Raw genomic sequence first — 14,393 nt, 5'->3', positions numbered from 1 at the left:
TAATGAGATAAATAACACAAAATAATCACATTTACTCATAAATATTTATAATCATCAATGGGTTTGGTCAATGCAAATAATTAAGCATACTAAACATAAATTTCAAACATAAAATTCAATGAAATTTTAATGTCATGCAAACATGCATGAAATTAAAAAATGTCTTACAACAATGATTACTGTTATTTATTACATACTTTAGCATTTTTCTTAGCAGTGAAATGCAATTAATGAAAAAAAATGTTTTATAACAATGATTACTGTTATTTGTAAGTTACATTCATTATTTACTACATCAAATAAATTATATTATGAACACCTTACAGCAACAAAAAATGCAAATAAATTGCATTATAAACACACTGCTATTACATTTCAAAGAAACTGTTACCGACTGTGAAATATGAAGTTACGGAGGATTTCTGAATTTTTCCACTGTAGCGGTTTGGGTTACCATTACTTGTGCAATTACAATATTGAAATCCCTGACTACCTAAATTTCTTATGAGCACATTTTCTTACTTATTTTAATATTTGTAACTTTATTGACTAAAATAAAAGCTTCCTAGCAGACAGTAGAATAATTCTTTGGTTAGAAGTTGGTTTAAAATGTCATGTTTTGAGCTTAAATTATTTTCATTTTGTTTAAAAATTGTAACAGCTATGAATTCTCGTTATCAACCTTTACCATGCCAACCCTCTGGTATTTTTATCCTAACAGTTTCTCCTAAATTAGCAGCTGCAGGTTTTAACTTAAAAAGTGCTAACATGTTTTCTTCTTGCTTATTTGGTGACAGTTTAGCACAGTGCTAAGTTTCTTGAATATTTTCTGAGACTTCATCAATTCTTTCTCTTTTCCACTTCAGAATTATGTTGCTCCTTTTCTATTTTCCCAACACTCTTATTTCTGTTTTTCATTACATCTGCAACAGTTATTACCTCCAAGTCTTCATTCAAATCATCCAGTTCAACTTCGATATTCATTGCCAGGTATTTTTCATCTTCAATTCCTATTACAGGGTTCATAGCCAAATTTTAGTTAAAAAAATAAGCACCTATAAGCACTTTTCAAGCACATTTTAAGAAAAAAAATAAGCACCTGTCTAATTACATTATACCCAAATGCATAACCTTAAAAATTAGACTCGTAATTTAAAATATGAGAAATGCAGTATTTATTAAGAGAGAATAAGTATTACCTCAACCATGGAAAATAATTACTTTTTTTAAAATTTTAAATAACAGTTCAATTTACAGAACTAGTTTACAATGAGAGAAAAAAAAAAACTATGCAGAACTAAACTATATTACAAGATTTAATGATGAAATTTCATTTCAAAATAGAGGAAATAAATAATAATAAGGCATATTTATTCTATTTGCTTGGAACTTAATAATAAATACCATTTATTTTTCCACTCATATTGATATTTAACTAATTTAAATCTAAATTCTAAACATTTTCTAAATTTCCATCATATATCAGTTTTTTCTTAACAGATATTGCAGGCAAAGTAATTTAAGTAAAAAAGAGGAACATTTCTGAAATCAGAAGACAGAAATTTGCTTCATGCAGTCATCCATTAACAGTAAAAGCTTAACTACCCGCATACTTGAAAATTGGCGAACATTCGGACAGTCGAGCGTAACTTGAAAAAGAGGAGCGGAGGAATAGACTGTAGCCGTTCTTTAGATTTTTCTGCTAAATAAATGCTTTTGACATTTTGATATGTGCATCATATGAAAACAAACCAACGGAACAGAAAAATATTCTGCTTTGCAAGCACAGTAACACTCTTTTAAGTGTTCATAAACAAATCTCGGACCGAACATCAAAATTAATTATCTCTGCAAAATATCGCAAACGTTATTGCGCAATACGTGCGTGGTAATTCTTCCCTACATGATATTACGCAATCGGATTCAACAGCTGCTGCCGATATTGGGAGAATAAAGAACTAAATAAAGGAAAAGAAAGAGACTTACCAATCTGGGGTGTTTTTCATTCTAATTTTCAACAGACTGCGTTAAATTTCCGGAATAGAATCATTCTTCGCTTGGGGTGGTAGACCGCAGAACTTTTAGTCCTATTCAATCCAGATTGGAAAGTGACCGAAAAAAAAAAAAAGGTCCGTTGCTTGTTTTGCAACGAACTGTAACAGTTTCACTATTCAAGATTTTGCGGAGAAAGGGGAGAACCTCCCAACCTTCGCACTGTATAATGTATTGGCCAAAAAAATGAAATTATTTTGACTATTCGATTAATTTCCCTTTATTTAAGGCATTCCGAATATTATTCCTTAGAAAGCTAATCTGTGTTAAAAAACAACCATTTTTGGAAGTTTACTATACTTCAGCAGTTACTGCAAATATGTTATTTATAAACATGCATACATATGCTCATAATATAAGTATAACGATTATAATAAACATGAATATGAACTGACCAAGCGGAACGAGAATGCAAATTATTAAGATCTTGATAGAAATTCAAACGTGGGTAGTATTTGGGTGGGAGGAAAAGAACGCCGAATGTACCGGAGTTTTCTACTGCTTTCGCAATTCTTTGACCAACAGAACAATGGGCACCTACCTGTCTGTACTCTCTGCGCACACCAAAGGTTATGTTAATGCAGAGAAAGGAGGAAAAGCTATTTCCGGGAGTATGATTCACCATCTGACATTCCATATTAGGAAGAAAAGTTGTTTATTTAGTTTCGGCTTTGGTACAGAGAAAAAATTGTGCGTTCATTAAAAAAAAAAAAAAAAAGCACTAAAAGCAAAAAATAAGCACTAAAAACAAAAAAATAAGGGCTTTAAAGAAAATGTAAGCACCTATAAAGGCCTTTATATTTTATTTTCAAATATAAGGACTTATATGCCTTCTGACCACTTTGTATGTTTGTTTCCAACCCAGCAAGTAAAACCTCTTCAATATTTTTATTAGCAAATTCTTTGCCATTGTCAGTCTCAGCCCTCCATATCGTGAACACATCCAACAGATGATAGGTAACTTAATTTGCTTTTATTGCCCTTTACTGAACAAAGTTCATTAAATGGTCTTGTTAAACCATTATAAACTTAATGTCTCCATTCGCTTCTGACTGTAAGTCAGTAAGATCGACCAACTTGACACCTTGGATTCAATTTAATGCTTTTAACAAAGTGTGTGTGTGTGTGTGATTTTGGCAAAGTCTCGAGGGCTATCTGCCTAAGGGGAGGGATGCCTTCGTGGAGGACTTTCTAAGGGGAACTGGCTCGTATACACGTTACACATGGGGAAAACCACGAAAACGCCCATGCGGCCAGCCCGTTCGTGGGATTCGAACCTCGGACCGAACTACCAGTGTTCAGCGACTTTACCGCTCGGCCGCTGGTGAGCCTGCTTTTAACAAAATAAACAAACAGAAAAACTTTGTCTTGGAACAAATTGCTTCTTTTGACAAGATTCACAAAGATTTAAATATATCAATTTTGATCACAATATGCTTATATTTTGTCTTAAGCATTTTTATCATTCTATTGCACCCTCCATGGCAAACTGCAATATGAATCTCAAGAGTTTTTTGAAAATTCTCCTCCAGAAAAGCATAAAGTATAATTGGGTCTTTTTCATTTTTAGCGGCAGCAATATGTTTTTTAAAACAACCAATTCTTAACAATATCATGCTTTGATAGTCGATGCTAATCTTCTGCTTATTTGCCAGAAGTTTTCTCTTCACTTTCCTTATCTCTCTTGGGGGGGGGGAACTTCCAACTGACAATTTTTTCCTTTTTTCGATTTGAGCATATCAAAACCATCATCAAAATCTGCTCTCGGAAATCTAAATCATCATCCACTGTGCTTACACAAAGAGATTAAAATTTGTGAAAATTTGAAAACGTTTATGTGTATGCTAGAAACTGACGAAAGTAATACCAAATTGAGACACAGCAGAACACAGGACATTTGTGAATGCTGAATGTAAAGTACATGTGAGTGTTTTGAAAAATGTAAGTGCCTACATCTAGAGGGGAAAAACAGTAGATTTTATTCAGCTGTGGCCAACAGGCAAAAACAAACCTGAGTGTTCACCACAGCTATTGTACATTTGCAATTTCGTAAGGTGTTGATGCAGGAAAATCACACTCATGCATAATGGCAAATCTCAAAACGAACACACTGAAAATTGCTACACTTTCCTTCATTGATGGAAATTATTAATAACAAATGGTTCATATGATAAACTCTTATAAATTATTCATTTAAACCGGTTTATTATTATCAATAACTGAGTTTTAAAAACACCTGACCATAAATTCTATAATATATGATTAAATGACAGATTTTATATCTTGATTTACTATGTTAACTACAAAAAAATGAATATTTATTTAACTGCTTCCTGTGCTTTAACGAGTCTGACTACTCATGATTGAGATTTTGTCCCAAACATAAACATCATGAGACAGGCTCGAGAACAGAAAGCAGAGCCAAACATAAACATCACGATTCAGGCTTGTGAAAAGAAAGCTGGGCTAGTGAGCATTAACATAGTAATTTCATGGTCGTAACCCAACGTTAGTTCCTATCAGTACACCACATGAACCACATGAGTTAGTCATGATTCTTTATTATATAAATTATATATTAAAAATATAATATATTTATAATATCTGCAAAAGACAGAAGGATTAAAGTTTACTTCTACTAAAGTTTACTTACTTGAAGTGTTATTTATTTATGAAATATAATTTTGAAACTGTTATTTATCAAAAAATATATTTATAATATCTATGAAGGATTAAAGTTTACTTTCACGCCAGCAGTATCGCGCAAAACTGACTAATACAGGCATTTATGCTTCGTCTCGTGACTGTTCTCAAGCATCAGTCTGGCTTGTTTGCCACGCATATAACCCATAACACTTGAGTCCAAGTTTCGTTGAGGTAAATGGCATGGAAAGGGGTAAATGTAACATAAATCTTGAAAATATTATCAGCATTGCTTTCAATCATTAAATATCATAATTCAAAAATCAATGCAGAAAAATGTGAAAGATAAATTTTTAAGCAGGTGTCCTTTAGATTTATCATAGCACTTTCTACATTACATTGACCTTTATACACTCTCGTCCATAAATTAAGGATAATTCGGAGTCACGCGGAAATCGAACTCTAAAATAAATATATAACCTGTAAAATCACTACACACAGCTTCAAGAATCATACGCAAATTTCAGGAAGTAACCAGATGACACCGATGGTACGTCACAATGACGAGAGTGTAAGAGAGTGATATATAAGGAATACAGGCAAAGAAGTAAAATTGTTTGCAGGCGCTTTATAAGCATTTCAGTGCAATAACCCAATAGTTATGACACAAAAGATGCATTTGGATGGTGGTTTACATGGTAGAATTATCGGCCGTCTGGAATGTGGGCGTACCCAACTGGAAGTATCAGACGAACTTGGAATTGCCCAGACTGTCATCTTCAGGCTTTGGCAACGATTCCAAGATGATGGTAATGTGAGTAGACGTTACAGCACAGGTCGCCCCAGAGTTACAACAATTAAGATGCGCACAATTTGTGTTTATGGATGACAATGCCCATCCTCACCATGCAAACATCCTAAGGGAATGCCTTCAATCGGAGGATATCACCCGTATGGAGTGGCCAGCATTCTCATCGGACTTGAATCCAGTAGAGCGCCTGTGGAACATGCTTGGCCGAGGAGTTGCAGCCAGTCAACCTCCTCCTACATGTCTACCGGAACTTTGGAGAGCATTGCTTTTTGAATGGTGAAATATCCCCCAAGATCAGATCGATAATTTGATACTCAGCATGCCTAGGCGTTGTACGGACTGTATTGCATTGTCTGGGAGACATACAATGTATTAACAATCATACCAACCATGTAATATTGTTTTTTTTTTTTTTTTTTGTAAATAGTTTTTTTTTTTGGTACTTTGCTTCAGGGAGAAAAAAATCGCTATTTTTTTAATAATATCAAACATATAGCATATTTTTTTGCTCTTTACTTTTTGTTTAATAAATAAACTTTACAAATAAGTCAAATTTGTTCTGCTTCTAACTCTTCCTTTGCCTGATTTTGCATTATCCCAAATTTATGGACATGAGTGTATATATATCACAGTAATTATTTCAAACTTTTGAACAAAAAACAAATACTTTGTTTGTGACTATTAAACAATCAGTGTTACTCCATGAAAACAGCAGAAAGTAACGAATTAATGTTACCTCAGGAAATATCTCTGTGGGAAAATTTTGATTTTTATTTTGTTCCAACATGCTCAATACTTCCAGTATAAACTTCTTTCCCTGTCAAAGGTACGTATTTGTGGCCTAGACAAGTAAAAATATCACGATTTAAATTATATTATTTAAAATATACTACTCATACAAATGGTGCACATAAATGTGATTAATTACAATGAAAATACACATGTAGCAAATCATAAAAGAAGAGCACTTTTTTAAGATCTTTTTATTTTATGCATAAAATTATATACAACATAACATTTTCAGTAATACCAGTATTCCATATTAGTAATTCTTAAATTGTTTGGGCCCCAGCCATTTGAGTAAAATTGTTAACTCATGTTCTGCACCTCATAAGAGACAAAATATAAATTGTAGCCTTCAGATTAAACACAGTACAAAGTCTGAGATCTCTACTCCAATATACGGAATAATCTAAACTCTGGACCTCAAAGCCACCAACAAAATTTATTCTTTATGAATTTTTTTTATGCTTCATACATGCACATTTGATTGTTTTCCCCATAATAAAACATGTAGAGAGTCCCGATTCTCAATTTCACTTCGGCACTAAATAAAATACCTTGTTATTGAAGAAACAATCATTTTAGCATAAATTTGTGTAATCAATAATTTGGCTCCGTATATGTGTATCTACTTGGCATACATCTCAAACAGAAACATTCTACGTAAAAACATTGTTGATTTTAAAACTTTTATATCTCTGATGCCAACCTGGCAAATTATTATTTATTATATTTTACTTTCATAACCGTATGTTTATCAAAGTAACTTGATCGTATCCCTTAAAAAAAACTGTTTATTAGGGAATGATGGAAAAATTAATGTCGCAAATGACCAACAAAAAACAAAAATGTTTGTGGAAAATACAAGAGAAGAAAAATGCTTGGGATAACAAGAATGATAACTTATGGCATCATAGTTTTTGGGAATGGTTTTTAATGCGAAATATATACATTATTTGTAGGTACTGTGGAACATATGAACACTATTAGTTAAAATTGCTCATTTATAGAAATAAATCAAGTGCACAGCCAAAATTTGGTACATAACGACTCCAACTGAAAAACAAGTGTTGTTCATACATTATTCTTTTTGTTTTTAAGTGTGATCCATTACTAATTTAATTTAATGATGATTTAATTATACACAGTGAAAAAAAACCTGAAGATTGGTTACGTGACAATACAGATAAACTGCTTAGTATTTTTCTGTTACTTGCATTATAATATGGGTAATTCTATTTTCCTGTATTTTTATCTCAGATTAAATGATTTTTGGTTAACCATAAGCATGTTCCCCAGTACTACCCCAATACACCAAAGAGTTTAGTAATTCATAGTCCCCTTGAAATATGTTTGCCAGCTATCTGATCAAATCCTACTTTTTTCTGAATAAAAATTGGAATAAAGTACACAGCTGAATACAAGAAACTAACAGGATTAAATTAATGCAGAGTAAGAACCAAAGATTTGTTATGAAAATGCTTATATAATGACAACAAAGAGTTTAATAGAAAACATTTTTAAGGCTTACAAAAATAACTGATTATGTTATGTACTATATATTTTTCTGGACATCTGATATCTTCATCAAGAAATAGGCTTAATTGACCAAAAGAAGACAGCTCTTCACTGGTCATGAGAGATCTAGAAAATACAAATTATATACACTTTAACACTTTACTGAACACTCACTTTACTTACACACACACTTTACTGAACAGAATAAATAAAAAAATTTCTACAACTAATGTAAAAAAAACTATAACATTTCATTACTAGAGAGAACAAAGTATTAACTGTGGATAATCTCTCAAAACTGCCATCAAAGCCCCAAAGTAATTTAATTTTTACTTTAATATATTATAAACACTAAAACAAAGTTCTTACAAAAATATTTGAGATCAAAGTCATCCGTTTCTGCTTAAAACAAAAGCAATACATTTATGTTTTGCTTTCTCTACTTCAAGTTACTGCTTGGCATACCCATGCAGACTGGCTGAAAATGATCTTACACTTTTTTAGATAAACATTATAGATATTATAAACTTTTCAACTGACAATTATCTGGTAAGTGTGTGATCATGTGGACGTCTTTGACGAGATACATTATTTTGCTGAAAATCATATGAACCTGCTCTGCTTAACTATCAAATAATTCTAATCCTACAAACACATGAATCCAGGCAGAAAGTTTTCCCACCTTCCATTGACAAAATATATTAAAAGAATGTTTGCATCTGCCTGTTACATAATTATTACATAACAAGTTCTATGAAATACATGATGCTAGAGTAACAACCAATAAAAATGCCCAATGTCCATTCCTCAAGTGAGTAATATAACATATATAAATAAAGATTAATTTTTGTAATCAAAGCAAGGTCTCTTCACAAGATTTCTCAGATGAGGTAAGTTTTCAGCTCATTTTATATTACATAAATATAGTTAAGAAATGAACTTTGATCACATCCTTAAAGTCACTAAACATACTGAATGCTGATGTTAAGAATATTCTTTACATAGCAGCGGCCAGAATGATGCCACATGCTTGGAACACTCTATATCTTTTAAAAGCACACAATTCATTCAAATCAAAAATTTTATATGCTGAAGATAAATCCTCTATAATTTTCTACCTACACCTTTCAAGCTACATATGTGACTCATGAAAGCTGTATTAAATGATGAACAGTCTTTATGGCCATCATGGATCATGATATTCAAGGAACCACAAGGAATACACAAAGGCATTCCATAAAATTAAGTTTTTTGAAAACATGTTAATGATGAAAAATTTTTAAGCACCGTTTCATTGCTTTATGTAATTAAAACCATTGCTATAAAAAAGGAATTACATGATGGCTTAACTCATTATAAAAATGCTTTAAACTAAGGCATTAAAATTTTTGCCCTTATGATACATTTTATATTTTTATTTATTGTAATTTATTTTTCCACCAATCCTGCCGATTCTTCTAGAACATATTTCATGATGCTAGCTATATTCTGCTGGTTTGTAAGCAGTTAACCCCCTATAACAAAAGGAAACGATGAAATTCAATCTATTTAAATTATTTTACTTTTTCTATTCTCCAACTTTTAGCAAGAAAACATTTGTATTCCCACTTCTCTTCTAAATATTTCACTTCTAAAACATCCAGAATATGCAAAATTTCTCATCTAATACTTATTCAGAAAAATGGTTCAAAGCTAACCAAGACCCTTTTTTAAATTATAGCAATGAAAAGTCCAAAAAGTACCAAAACTATAACTCCTCATGCATCTAGGCATCATTGCCTTCATCGAGGCAATTCTATAATTCTTCAGAAAGAACTGCATTGCTGCTGAGACTAAAAGTTAAGGCTGCACTTTTTTTATCTAACTTGCATATTATCCCTCGTATATGGTGTTTTTTTTGGGGGGGCAAGCACACTAAAATGAAGCAGACAATCAGTTGAATGACAAAAAGAGACAAAGATACTAAACACAGATACCAAAAACCAGGATTATAATGACCATATGGCAAAACTTTCAAATTGGCCCTTGTGACAGCAGGCACTTTCATGAAAAAAGGATGACAATTTTATACACCAGGTCTGAGCATTCTATGACCCACAGGTCACAGAGCAACCCACTTCAGTTTCAGAAATAAGGTAAAAGGCAAATATGAAACAAACACTTGAAGAATATATAAAAACATTAATTGAAACTAAATAACAATAACATTTTTGTTTGATTACAAAGTTCCAGTCAAGAACACACATTTTTATTTTTAAATTTAAATTGTAGTATAATTTCAAGAAGAAATTGATAAGTTTGGCAGTGCTGTTCTATAATTCCTTGACATCTGAGAACATTAATACTGTTAGCTCAATTCTAATCCACTCTGAAATGTTCAGTAGTCCAAGAATGACTTCAGTAGCAAAAAAAATCGGCATTTTGTTCAACTTATAAATGCAAGCAAGTACTTTCACACATAAAATTTATTTTTTAAGTAAAAACAGGCAGAGCTTAAACACCAAAAATTTAGATGCTTTTGTTATTAAAATGTTATTAATGAAATTTACTTATGTTTGTTTTTATAATTAAAAATTGTAATTTTAATTTTTACGTTTAAAGTTTAAAGCATGTTAGAATTATTTTCTCAATCAATCTTATTATTCACCCAAACTGATGGATTTAAAATAAAAACACCCCTGGCCCAAAATATCTTCTTAATACACACATTGTGGTTGATTTTGACCCACAGCCAAAAAAAGGTTGCCAACACCTGCTACACATCATTCCAGGTCAGTTCCACTAAACAGCATTTTGTATAGCACCTTTAATCTTTTGATGATAAATTTTATGTTTTGAAAATAAGCTTTATCATTTTTGCATATCTACTGCTTCTAAATTTTGTAAATATCTGCAATTAAGATGTTTTTTCATATTAAATCCATAGTTGTCTTCGAATCTTTTTAAATTGCATGGGCCTTTACCAGCATAATAGGCCACAGGATCACTTTGCTCAGTTCTGTCCCGATTTTCATGGAGATGAACCCCCAAGGGTAAGGCCTGAAGACACTCCTCTTTCCCAATCGCTGTCGCTAAGCCACTCAACAGGACTTCAGCTCACCATATATTTATAATGTCATTAAGCCACACAAACATCATGCCTCCCAGAGGATTCAAACCCAAACCCAATGAAATATACAGAAGCCAGGACTACTAAATATTATACTGATCAGGGCAGCATAAACCATATCATGATGTGACACTGATGACTTTTATATTTAACAGTTTAAAAATCTGAGCAGAACTTTGTTTCATTTATCATAGAAATCAAACTACAGGATGAACAATGCAAATCAGGGGCAGCTTACTACTGCAACATAAAACACATATCATACAAGGCTTAGAATATATATACTTTGTCAGCATCTGCTCAAGGAGCCTGTAATCACTTTACAGAAAATTACTAAAATTTTCAAATTAGCCGAACTTCCAAAACTGCGCTGACATGGTATGTCATAATCATCTCAGAAATTAAATATCTCGGTAAATTTCTTTTCCTACCTGAGTCACACTATTAATGCCATATTCTTTATAATGAGCGTAAATCTTTACTAACATAATCATAGGGAACAGGGGCATGTAAAGACTTATATTTTACAATTTTTATAAAATTTGTTTCAGAGTTACATTTTAAGTAAAAAATAAAAGCTTAAAACAGCTGCCTTTTACTTAAAATAAGCCAAAAATTTTTGTTGCACATCAGTTTTATGAAACTGAATATAATTACACACTAAACATGTTTAAAAACAACAGATATACTCTTTATTATAAGGAAAAACTCAACCATAAAAATGAGGGAGGAAAAAAAAAACAGCTTCTACAATCACTTATACAAAAATAAAGTCGTTACTGATCAAATAATAGCAAATTTATTGAAATTTCTCCGTAGTACCAAATCACTCCACATATGTACTCCATTTTTAAAAGATTTGATTATAAACTTTCCATTACCCCAGTCCCATCAGTCTGAAAATTGTTAAAATCATATAAATCAGAAATTGCCATAGTAGATACTTCAGGCATATATATATTATACCAAATTGTAGCAAAGATACTAGCACAGAAACTCAATATATGACTCAACATCCAGAAAATTATCAACAATGATTACTCAACATAAAAAAGGTATCTCCGTGTTCTCTGCCAGCCACTTCATTAAAGAAAATAGCAAATTTTTGGTTAAATTCTTCACCAAGCATCCATATTCAACAATTAAATGCGACAAGGTCAAAATCATACCCAAACCCTCTGCATAAAAACAGGCTAAAAATCAGAGAAATGCAAGAAATTACTATAAAACCATGCTGCACAAGACACCTTCTCTTCTATACATCTGGACATCAATTCTAAGTACAAAAATCCTGCAGAAACCCATAAAACAGATGAACGTGATTAAATCGTCCTTTCCAGCTCCAGCTGACAAAGCAGACAGGCCATCTGTGAGAGCTCCTTTATTTTTTTAACCATGTCTCCAGCATGTGAACCTGCACACTTTTATTTTTAACTTTATAAAATTTATTTTTGAAGATTAAAATGAAAAAAGGGGTGAATATCTGTATCATTTAATATGGTTCTGTTACAAGAAGTTTATGACTAACAGTTGCAAAATTAAATTCAGCATAAGCAGAAACAATATATGTATTTAAAACTATTTTGAAGAATTACAAATTCTATGCATTTATGTAACTCTTATGCTGTAAAGAAAACTTCATAGAAATCCTGCACAGTGCTTCTCTCCTAGACTCCTACAGGTCACTGCCTCACCATCCATTCCAGACGTGACAATACCTATTATTAATTGATAAATTCACCTTTTTTATTCTTATTCACTTCTGCATTGTTCAATTCATTCTGTTTCCTAAGACAATTCCCATTCTGATGGTTATTTTGCTACCAAACTATGTATGTATGTTTAACACAATACAAAAATATCTTGGAGTTCAAATTACTTTATCTGCATTCTTTACACAACTTTTAATCTACATTAAAATTTATTTCTATAGTGTTGCTTATTACATATATCCTTTCCTTCAACTTCTGATATTTGTTATATATTTTAGTTAACATGATAAAGAAAATGAATAATTAGCACTTATAATATTTTAAACACTCATTTAAAAATATCTTCGGATTTTACTGGTTAAGTGCATAAAAGCATTAAACAATATTATTTTAAAAAAATTCTTTTTAAAATAATATTGTTTAATTCTTAATTTTTTTTAGTTAAAAATTTTTTACCTTTAGTTAAAATGCAATCTTGCAGATAATAAACTCTATTTACTTTTTAATTATTATTTAACTCTGAATTAAAATTTTCATAAAATCTGAAATTCCCATACAGGAAATTCAGATATATTACTTTGATATTTACGAGGGTTGGAACTTTAATAGTGGCAACACAGCTGAAAAAACGCTACGCAACAAAACCAAAGAATATCGAGTATACCACACGTAAACTACATACCTACCTTACCTCTCAGTAAAAAGACTCGTCCTGTCTACGTCACGCGCATGCGGAGTGACGCAAAGAACGGATCCTTGTATTAGCTCGCGGTCTAAAGTAAGTGTTGTCAGGATGTTTTCAAAACAAGAACAACGATGTTGGATAAAAATTGAATGTGCAAGAGGTCGTACAGCACGACAGTGTCATCAAGGGCTTCAAGAGGCTTGCAGGGAATCTGCATTGCCTTACAGAACCGTAGCAAGATGGGTGAAAGCATTCAATGAAGTACGCCAAAATGTGGCAGACATGCTGCGGCCAGGTCGTCCGAGTGTCAGCGATGCAGACGTGCAAGCTGTTGCCGCACTAATGGACAGTGATCGCCGCAAAACGATTCGTCAGCTGGCCAGACAAACAGGATTAGCTCATACGACTGTGCTGCACATTCTGAAGGAACGCCTGTCCATGAGAAAAATTGCTTCATGATGGCTTCCACATCAACTGACGGAAATGCAGAAATGGCTACGATACGATGCTGCCCAAACCCACCTGGAGCGCTATGAGCGCGAAGGAGATGCTTTTTTACGCCATATCATTACACTGGATGAGACTTCGGCCAATGTGAAAGCTATGGTGATTCTCGTGTACGACTGTGATGGTGTCATCCTAACGCATACTGCTCCCCCACAGCAGACCATCACTGCGCAGTATTACTGCTCATTTTTGGAGCACAATCTCTGAACAGCTTTGAGAAAAAAACGGTGAAACTTTCTGCAAAACGCTTCTCACATTTTGCGCGATGGGGCTGGGAAGTGATTTACCATCCACCATACTCCCCAGATCTAAGCCCTTGTGACTATGACTTAATTCTTATGATGAAGGAACCACTTCGTGGCACTCGCTTCCAAACTGTTCCTGATATTCTTGCGGCAGTAGACCGGTCCATTCAAACTATCAACAAAACAAGCGCTGCTACAGGTATTCTGCGACTTCCACGTCGTTGGAAGCGATTTGTACACAATGCTGGCGACTATATTGAAGGACTGTAAAACATGGTGACATGAATCACTTTTGTATTCCTTGTAAATAAATAGTTGCCACTATTAA

General features: G+C 32.6%; 1 long non-coding RNA gene across 1 annotated transcript in view; it reads right to left on the bottom strand.

The window, feature by feature from the left end:
- The window catches only part of LOC146997699 (uncharacterized), a 130,381-nt gene extending 117,161 nt beyond the window's left edge, over positions 1-13,220 (bottom strand). The window contains exons 1-4 of the long non-coding RNA XR_015040794.1: positions 13,085-13,220; positions 7,821-7,933; positions 6,243-6,347; positions 940-1,010 (exon numbers count right to left, since the gene is read on the bottom strand). This is a non-coding gene — a long non-coding RNA (uncharacterized LOC146997699). The remainder of the gene's footprint in view (positions 1-939; positions 1,011-6,242; positions 6,348-7,820; positions 7,934-13,084) is intronic.
- Positions 13,221-14,393: the final 1,173 nt, after the last annotated feature.

This window comes from Stegodyphus dumicola, chromosome 4 (assembly GCF_044657685.1).
Source record: "Stegodyphus dumicola isolate Sdum_Otavi_A_Nest chromosome 4, ASM4465768v1".
In the NCBI taxonomy this organism is placed as follows: Eukaryota; Metazoa; Arthropoda; class Arachnida; order Araneae; family Eresidae; genus Stegodyphus; species Stegodyphus dumicola.
The sequence above is the reverse complement of the archived record's forward strand: the minus strand, read 5'-3'. Positions and strand labels throughout refer to the sequence as shown.